Source organism: Rhea americana, unplaced genomic scaffold, assembly GCF_003343005.1.
Source record: "Rhea americana isolate MKP2758 unplaced genomic scaffold, rheAme1 scaffold_57, whole genome shotgun sequence".
Classification (NCBI taxonomy): Eukaryota; Metazoa; Chordata; class Aves; order Rheiformes; family Rheidae; genus Rhea; species Rhea americana.
The window spans coordinates 154,201-164,361 of record NW_028186723.1 but is presented as its reverse complement, the minus strand read 5'-3'; positions in this window follow the sequence as shown (position 1 = coordinate 164,361).

Genomic DNA, 10,161 nt, shown 5'->3' with positions numbered 1-10,161 from the left:
GCCTCCTGCACCACTCAGCCCGCGCCTCACCGTCTCCTCCCGGCTCGGCTCGGCTCGGCGCCGCCGCCTCCCGCCCCCTCAGCTGCCCCCGGCTCCGCAGCGCCGCGCGGTGCAGCGCCCGCTCAGCTCACACAAACAAAATGGCGGTGGAGCCTCCCCTAACTCGTCCCGGCGCGAACCATTCCGCGCGGTCCCGAGGGGAGGAGCGGCTCGCGGGAGGCGCCTCTTCTGGGCCGGAGGAGGGAAATCACCAGGAAAAGCAGGAGTATTGTCTTTGAGAGGTGTCTGAAGTACCTGTCTGGCCTTCTCTAGGGGCTGTGACGGGGAGAAGAGGGCGGCGGAGTGACTACGTCGCCCCAGGGATCCCCCCGGGCAGTTGGGAAAAGTGGTTTCTCCCGCTGAGGGGCGGGTTGGGCGCCAAAGGCAAGTGTGAGCGGAGTGGACGGGGGGGGGGGCGCCGTGGGGCAGAGCGGGGCAGGCCGTGGGGGCGCTCTGGGGCGGGAAGGGGCCGTGGGCAGGAGGAGGCCATGGGGCGCTGTGGGGCGGGAAAGGAAGAGACCGGGGGGCGCTGTGGGGCGCGGGAAGGAGCAGGCCATGGGGCGCTGTGGGGCTCGCAGAGGAGTATAAATTGTATTCCTCCATGCAGGCGCCCCCGCAGGCAAGGCGCTTCAGTGCCTCCGTGGCCGTGCCCAGGCCCACCGCTGCCAGACACACAGAAAAAGCAAAAYGAAGAAAGAGAAATGCTAATTTTATTTTTAAGTGCTTTCAGTAACATTAATTTTAGGTGGTCCTGTGATGACAACAGTAAGGGCACAACGTTTCAGAGGAAATGCTGTTTTAAGTTTGGCAGTATGCCTTCAAAATGCAGCTGTAGTCAACGCCTCTGTACGTGCAATATAATGCCTGTAATGACCCTGTTAGCATGAGTAAAAATTAGATTTAAACAGGATTCTCAAGTTCCTTCCTCTCTTAAGAGTAATAGGTGGGTGAATTACTCTCTTTAACATGAAAATCTCCCCTGGACCTTGCCATTCTTAACAGCCATTTAATGAAATGGTTTTAGTAAAGGCCCATCAAGAGGCTATTGTAATAGATTTCCCTACACCTTTAAATAAATAGTTCATTGTTTCTTCAGAAAATACAGTGCTTGAAAAGCTTAAGTATGTAATAAATTGTTCTACTGAACACCTTTGAAAAGAAAATTTCCTTCCTGACTGTTCCCTTTGCTGTGCACTACTTAAAAYGCTTAGAGTGGGGGAAAACATTTTCTCCGTTTGCATTTTCGGAATTCCTTTCATTGCAGGATTTCAAGGAGTCTCACAACATTATTAAAATCCATGTTGTGTTAATATTTTACAGGTAAATAAATGGAATGGATCCATACATTCTAGACAAACTTGTAATTTTGAAAATCACTCAGTGAAGCCCTCGGAAATGAAGAAACAGCAGGATATTTGATGCATTTGAGATTGTTAGTATCACGTGACACAGTGAAGTTTGACCTCAGCTGAGAGACTACAGTGAAAGTGGAGGGGAGGCATTCAGAACTAGTTTCTGAGGGCAATAATAACCAAGAAACATTTTTAAATTGACAAATTTTAAAATGMATTCCTCTTCATCATCTGATTTTAGAGATATTGGGTGCCTTAAGTCACATTTTCAAGCTTTCTTTTGTAGCCACAAGGTCCAGAAACTTATTTTCACTTAATTATAAAATCCCAGAGCTAAGATATAAGCTTCCCCTGAGGAAGCGATTGAGGAACATAAGAGAGGTCATCAGCCACAGAAGATTTTCCTTTTCTCTTGATTGCTGCACTGACTTTATTGTACGTGGATGCACTGAGTCCTCTTGAAAACGCTGGCTCCAATCAAAGCACCAAGAGCCAGGACCCCATAACCTGGGAGCTCACCTTCTTTGGTGCCTCGAGCAGCTGGCTGCTATCAAGGCATAGCAATGAGTACATCAACCTCTGCATTACGACAGATGCAAGTACAGACCTGGGATCTTTTTTATCCACACACACTCATTTCCACTTGCGGATGAGCAGTATCCAACAACAGTATCCTGCAGCTGAGAAATGACTTCTCTGTGTACACAGCTGTGCACAGGCACTGGGTTATGTTTATTCATATGAATAAAATCATATCACGTTGATATTTCATCACAAAGCACCCTCCAGTGCCATTTGCTTAAAAAAGCATCAATCATATTCATTAAGGAATAGTGTGGCAACCAATAGTCTTGTTCAAAGAGTAGGGAGGTGTTGCAAATACATTTGCATCTCCCTACACACAGGTTTTGTCACATACCTTTTACTAACATTAACTGCGGCTTGTATCTGAGGGAGGGGACCGGTGGAGTGTGGCGGCTGCTTTGTAGACCACGCTGAAAATATACACCCAGCCCAAGGGCAATGTGTCTCCTTTATTCTGTCAAGCTGCCATTGCTATAGGCAGCTAGTAAAACGGCATATTTTATTCAGCACTTGCAAACATACAATCAGTGCTTGCTATGCATGGCATTTGCGTTAATGTATCTTCTCAATAGGTGCTGCAAAGCTTACATATTCTTTTCCATAGCCTTGTTTTATAGGCAGTATTTTCCTACAAATATACTATAACTAAATATTAACGTYAGAAAGGAGAAAGTGGGGACAGTAATTCATCGCGGCTTCATCAGCATGAGCATACATCAGTTATCGCTTTAATCAAGCTTAGTGGGAACATGTAGATGGAATTTAAATTTTCTATTTCCTTTCTGCTTTTCAAATAGTTATTTTTCTTTTGGAAAAAAAGCTTTTTAAACATAAAAAAGTAAATTGTATTGTTATCTCTTCTATTACCACTTTCAGTTGTGAACTAAAACACGTATAGACTGCTTTTCTTCATCAATGGTTGTAGTTACTAGGTATTGAAAGCCATATTTTTAAATGATTACAGAAATCACTAGGCTTCTCGACAACATCAGTCACTTGTGCTTCACCATTCAAAGTCCTTGCAGCAAAGGGCAGGGAAGGCGGACGGCAGCACTCTTGGGGCCACTTCTTGTTAATGCCGGTGTTACAGCAGGAGCTCAAGAGCGATCCTGGGGTCGGGGGGCTCTTTGCATGAGATGCTGCAGCCACCTGTATTCGAASAAGGCCTCTGCCTCCGAGCTGACAGGCTGAGCACACAGCTACCTGAAGGGCGAGCATCCTATCTTTCACTTGGGAAACAAAGGCAATGGAAAAGTGTCTTGCCTGAGGTTAAGCAGCGTAACTGTGAGCCAGCCAAGAATACCTCTAGTTCTCCCAAATTCCCCACGTAAAGCACTAATCCAAAGCCCATAAGGCAATACCTCATCCTCCTTTTTGAACTCAGTGGAAGTTACAGCAAGCGAAGGAGAGAAACCAGCTCGGTTCTCCTTCTCCAGGGACCTGGGAATGGGCTCCGCCCGAGGTGCTCCACTCTGCAGGCTTTCCAGGAGCAGGGATACTTATTCTGAAAAACATAAAAACATGCAAGTCAAAGAACTTTCCAAGAAAGCTGGCCTCCGGTCCGCGCCGTGAGCGGCTTGTTAGCTCTTCTTCGCCAGGCGGCTGCCCCGCATTTAYGACTGCCGGGGCAAGCGACCGGCAAACCTGTCAAGTTATGCCAAACACCCAGGTATTTCACACGGTCAGTCCTCTCTTCTTTTCAGGCTCTGTTTATATTCCCTTAAAACAACAGTCATGCAGTTTCTTTTCAAAAAAGCATGTTTTCCTAGTGCTTTATGAGCCTTTGCATGTGTAAAAGTAAACAATTATCATCGACTATCAGAGTACCCATGTGTAAAGAAACAGCATTTTAATAAAGCTAACACACTTGGCAAGAAGGGAGTGACAGGGTAAAACAATAGCAGCAAATAAATACTAAGAAAAGGTTGCTTTTGAAAAGATGTATTTGATTACGAATGAGTATGTTGCAGGTTTATTAAGGGAAAGTAGTTGTTCTGCTCATCATCTCTGAGCAGAGCCTCTTTATGAACAAAATGTGGTTGTGGTTGAATTAATTTAATTTGGTTCACTAATCGTATAAAACAAACCATTACACAAATGTGAAATTAAATAAATATCATAGCGATGATGCCAAACACGCGCGATGGATTTCTACCGGCAGATGGCGCAGGATGAAGCCCCAAGCAAGGCTAAGTTCGTATTTACGCAATAGGAAGAGGCCTTGTTTTAGCTGCAGAAGAATGGAAAACCTCTGTATTTTTATTCACTCTTATGAAACAAAGTGCTTTCTTACATTGGGAAATTTAGTGGAAGAAGTGGTTGCTGTTCATTTTAACCCTATTTTTATTTAACCACCAGGCAAGGAAAGGCCCCATCGCCAGCTTGCTGGGGTATTTGCRGAGCGAGGGATGCTCCCGTGCTTGCGGGCGCGTGGCCCGTCGGCGGTGCCGTTCCCGTGGAGCCCATCGCTCCCGCGGAGCCGCCGTGTTCCCGCAGGGCTCGGCGGCAGCCCAGCTGCCCGTGGGCCGGCGGAGGGGCCCCTCTCTCGCCCCCGGGGGCGCGCGGCTCCCAGCGGCACGGCTCCCAGCGGCACGGCTCCAGCCCCAGCCGCCCGCCGGCCCGGCCGGGACGCCGAGCAGCTTCCCCCGCGGCCACCTCCCGCTCCGTGGGGCGCCAGGGGCCCGGGCAGCTGCCAGCGGGCTGGGTCCGCGCAGGGACAGCCCGGAGGAGCACGGGGTCAACTGGTTCTTGTCAAAATGAATTATAAGCGAGCCCGACCTCTAAAGACCCGGCTAATCCCAAACTCCGGATGGACGATCGCCAGCTCAGCCAGCGACGCTGGCCCGGGAGATCAGCAGCTGAACTAGGCAGTTTTACTTCCAAAGAGGCTGCCTGTGTCAAGCGAGCAGCAAACACTGTGCTGGCAGCAGGAGAGCCGTGCGGACACAGACCCGCGCGTCCCGTCTGTGGAACTGGCTGCTGCTTCTGAAAACGTGTCTGCAGCAACACTTATTTTCCGGTGTTATAAAGAGCGGGTGAGGGACTGACGGGAATCAGTGGTGTCTTTCCAGGCCCCGGAGGTGTTGCCCAGCAGGTGATACCACTAGTGAGGCCACCCATCAGAGGGCAGCCTGAGCCAGAGGGACGCTTTGGAACCCGCTCAGGATTTTGGCGGAAACCTTAACGTCCACCCAGCACAGTGACGGACACCCGGACTGACACACTGCATCTGGATTTCACTCCCTCTTCGAGCTAGCCCACAGTAGCCTGCAAAGCCACATGCAAATGCGGTTTTCCAGTGCAGACACCGCAATCCGCCCTAAGAAAAGCCGGAGGGCTTTTGGCCAGGCGTTTCGCCGCTGCAGGGGTGAGCTGCCTTGCATGATGTTACCTGTAGCTGGGTGGCCGACAGCAAGTGTGAAATTTCCTTCTGGCCTTTGAAGAGCAAACGAAAGCAAAGATAACTTCCAGCTTTACCACAGAAAGGAAAACCACAGCCCCGGGAGTTATCTTGGATGTGTCTCCCCGTTGGCGCTAGTAGTTAACACTCAGCATTTTTCAGGCTTTTTCGAGATTGAGCCAGCAGCAACACGACGTCCTCGCCGGCAGACTTTGCTGGTGCAGCTTTTCACAGCTCAGTGCAGTTAATGGGTGGCTTTTCCTCTTTTCCAGCTCTCCGAGGAAGCATCCCGCTGATTTATTCAGCATGCTCTTGCAGAGCCCCATCACTGGTGGGAAGCACATCTTTATTTTGTACCAGCCCCTCAGCTGCACTGACCCTCAGATGCCGTTGAAATAAGGCTGCCTGGGGCAGCAAATCGTACGGGGCTGAAAGGCGCCTCTTCCAGACCACCCTGGTTTGCAGCGACCTGTGCGGCACGGGCTGCAGGGCACCGCCGTTCTCCCTCTTCCCCACCGGCGGCCCCCGACCCCTTCTCGCGAGCACGCCCGCCTCCGTCCGTCGTGCTGCCTGCCAGAAACCCAGCTGCTCCTCGCAGCTGGATTTAGTAAGCAGAGCCGTGTCAGTGCCTTAGCACTCGGTAGCGCGCAGATGTCTTGCCGCCCAGCCCAGGCGTCCCGGCTGCTTCCGGGCAGAGCGGCTGCTAAACCCCAGTGCTGGCGTAGAAAGGGCTGCCAGGTGGGTTTTGTTTTAACTAAGTAAAACGTTCTCTCCTAGGGGGGGAAAAATAAACCCTTTCTCATAACACGGAACATACTGCTTCACGAGCACAGAATAAATACACATAATAAATACATCGCAGTAATAGGATTTTGTGCCCAGGACATCCTTTGTGCGCGGGTCGGATGTGCATTGCAAACACAGGAACCAAGYCTTACTTATGCCTTTCTCCAAACCAGATCTGCATCGTTCCCCGGTGCAAGGCAGGGTGCAGAGGCCAGCAGATAACGCTTTCCTTGGAGGGAAAGTCTGGTCCGCTGCAGCAGCAAAACGCTTCTTGCACGAGCAGCGCCGTATCAGCAAAGCTCTGCTTCATGCCAGCGGATGGAAACATCTGCGGGAGAAAGGAGCTGCGCTGGGGAAAACGCTGTTTTGCTGGTGCAAGCCTTTACTAGTCGAGGCCCCTGCCCGGTCAGCTCGGTCAGTTGAGGTCTCACTCGTTGCCTTTATGCATTTGACAGCACAGCARTGTGGAGCGCAGGCTGCATCGCTTGCCCTGGAAAGCCAGAGGCAGACGCAGCGCCGATCCCAGCCCGCCAGACCCCCGCGTCTCCGTCAGCCGCAGCCCTTCCTCAGGGCAGCGCYGGCCCTGCTAGGGAGACCGCAGCACGAGGGCGAGAGCGTCCCTGGGAGCCACCAGAGCTCCGATCCCCGCTAGCAATCCTTGTCGGCTTGGCAGTCCTCTCGGGGCGCCTCCGGACAGCAGCTAACGGCCACGTTCCCGGCAACTGATTTTCCAGCTAACGTGACTGAACACCATCCCCCGTGCTCCCGCTCGAGCCCTAGCTGCCGTTCCGGGGCAGCAGCAACTGCAGCTCCGCTTAGAGCAAACGGTTCCTTAAAATAAGGATTTAAGGCCAGGATTCAGCCGGGGCCTGATCCAAAGCCCGTGGCGCTCAGCAGCCCTCCTCCCTTCCGCCGAGGTCAGCGGGCTCTGGATCAGGGCCTGGGGGCAGCTCGCAGTGTATGGGCAATTTAATAACTAGAGATGACTCATATCAAACGCTGTCTGCTTTACAAAGAAGTCTCAGAAAAGGAGCATCTCTCTGTGACAGAAATAAGCCACTATTCATTAAAATAAAGAGAGARAAGGGAGCCCATGCAAAACTACATTACCACGTCCCTGGGGAGCCCGGCGCCCAKTCCGATGAAAGGCGAGTGCCTTTGCTCACAGCAGCAGCCCAGTAAATCCGAGCCCGGAAGCCGGTCGTGCCGCAGACGCTGGAGGACGCTGTCGGCGTGCTCGGGGCTCGCACGGCTCCTAGCGCGGGGGGTCCTGCCGCGAGCAGCCAGGGACCTCAGCGGGGCGGGCGCCGCGGCCGCAGAGCCCCTCTCGCAGCGGGGCAGAGCCGAAGCGGGAGCCGAGCTGGAGCGGGACCCGGGCGCCCGGCYGGAGGCGGGAGAGGGCGAAAGGAACCGCTTTGGTGAGCCCTCGGTCACTTTGACCCCGCAGTCCTTGGAGTTCGGAGGCCGAAATAAACAGATGGAAATAACGGCACAGCTTACAGCACAGCTTTAAAACCAGGTAGGACTTTACAGCTGAGGCCCCGGTGTCAAAACTTCATTTGATTTGCTCTGATGACTCAACCTGTTTCGCAAGCCATTTTCATATTCCTTATTTAGCGAACTTACTCATGTCGCGGTGAAAGCCTACGATGTGATAAAGCCAAGGAACCGTAACGTGTGGCAGCAGTAACACCTCCCACGCCAAAAAATATCCTACTTCCATATCTAAGTGGCTCTTCACATTGGTTCCTGCCTTTTTTTTTTTTCTCCCCAGAGAAAGTGAGCTGGCTTCGTGTCTCCTTCCCAGTTAGCTGAGACCTGTGAAAAGTGGAGCTGCGAGGTCAAATTCATCCTGCCTGGTGCTCCGTTTTCTTTCACTGTGTTACACAGCACATTTGGTCCTTGACTTCCCAACAAGGCAAGTGTTATTTTTAACATACAAACACCAATGCCTGCAGATTGCCTTCTTCATTCAGACTTTGTCTCCTGGGGGAGGGGGGGGAAGTAGCCCTCCATCAGAAATCACTAACGTGGGTCACTGAGCACCTTGGTATGATCTCCTAGGTGATGGATCAGGGATGGTGAATTTTACAGGGATTTTACTAGTCAGGTTCAAGTCTCTATCCCCTGTCCATGTTGCCTGAAGCGAAGACGTACAAAGCATGAGTTTAGGCGCATTCAAAGGAAAGATTTTGCCACAAGATATTTGCTGCCTTTTGAAAGTCCCCCTTCACCAGGAGCACAGGAGGGGTCTTTGTTACCTGACACAAAGCCCACCAGGCAGCGCACGGACTAAAAGACCAGGTACCACATAGGGACCAAAAATACTCCTCATATCTCTTCGCCCTCTGATTTGCGGTCATGCAGACATTCATTCTTTGCGGCAGGTTTCGGAGGCGTTGGTTTGACTGGGAGGCAGAAGGAAAGGTAGCCTGTGCAACCCAGAGACAACGGCCGGGAAGCAGCCCTTGCAACACGACTTTTGTCGTTTTGAGGCTAAAGTTTGTGAGGCTAAAATTGTGGACCAAAGGCTACGCGGCACCGACACGGCTTGGTGCATGCTCCTGCTGGCATCAGAGCTGGCTCCTGGCCAGCACTGAGGAGCCCAGGACACGAGGGCTGCACCACCAGAAGTGCCAGTGGAGTGGGGCCTCAGGTCCCCAAACAGCCCTGAACCACAGGCAGCAGAGCCTGCAAAAGCCCCTTTTCTATGATGATTCTTCTCTTCTTTGGATTCAGATATCCTAAAAGAGAAGTTCCAGCAAAGCTTTGCCTGAATTTCCAGCATTCATGGTACCTTTCCTGCACTTGTTTTTCTGATGTCTAACAACATCCTGCTTCAAGCCTTCCCCTTGTTACAGCTAGTGGGTCTCTATTTTCCATCAAATCTATCAGAAGTTTTCGAGATTTCTACTCCCCTGCCAAGTCTAGCTGGCCAATGGACACAGGCGTGTGGACTGTGCCAGTTCGACCACTATCAATGTTATCAGCTCTGATCCTTCAGCTTTGACATTCCCCATACACCTAGGATTGCAGCCATCCACATGATCTGAACTTCCATTTTTGGGCCTGACCTACCCAAAACCTAAGCCCAAGTGGGCTATGAAAGCCCCCCCCCYCCAAGTCCCCTGTTGTACTCAGTCAGGTGGCTTCCCTCAGCACAGCCCACAAAACATTGCCAGGGATGTTTTTGCCCCYGGGTAGGAGGTAGCTGTGTGTGCTGCTGCCTGGGAGATGGGACGCGTGAGCTTTCACCCCCACGGGGGGGCAAAGCTCACGCGTCCCATCTCCCAGATAAGTGCCATGCTCATTTGTCCCACTGGACCCCCTCATATCCACTTTCAAGTGCACAGCATCTTTCTGGCCACTGCAATGTCTTCTCAGAAAGGTGGCAACTGCTGCGCTGCCCSCAGGGAGAGCTGAGCCGGAGGGTGAGAGCTCACGTTAGCTGCAAAACAGCAAAACAGGCCTCAGCAGGAGTGTGGGAGCACCTCCCACCGGGTCATCCGTGTGCTGCTCTGCCGGGGCTGCTGGGGCTCCTGCAGCTCCCCGTGGCCCAGGAGGGCTGCAGGTGGGACCCAGCACCACGCCTGCCCAAGCAGGGGGCATTACGCCGGGGCAGGAGCGCACTCCGCACGCTTGCGCGCCCGCGCAGGACAGCAAGCCCTCTCCGAGCCGCCTCAGGGCTCTGGACCTGAGCCTACATCTTTTGCTGAATCCTCCCTCTGCTGACGCTCCTCCTCACCACCACCACCTGGTGCTAGAGACAGGGATCAGAGCCACCCTCCCAAAACAGAGCCGCTACCTACCTTCCCCGCTAAGTACCTGGCTGCTCCACCCGGCCTTGGTCTTTCCCAGCTAGTGTCTCTACCCACGTGAACAGCCAAACTTGGCAAGAGCAGCAGCCTCTCCGTTAAGCCCTCCAGCCTGCTGCCACGTCACCGCTACAGCACATCGCCGCCTCTTCGGGGAGCTCAGCCCCTCGTCCTTCACCTGCAA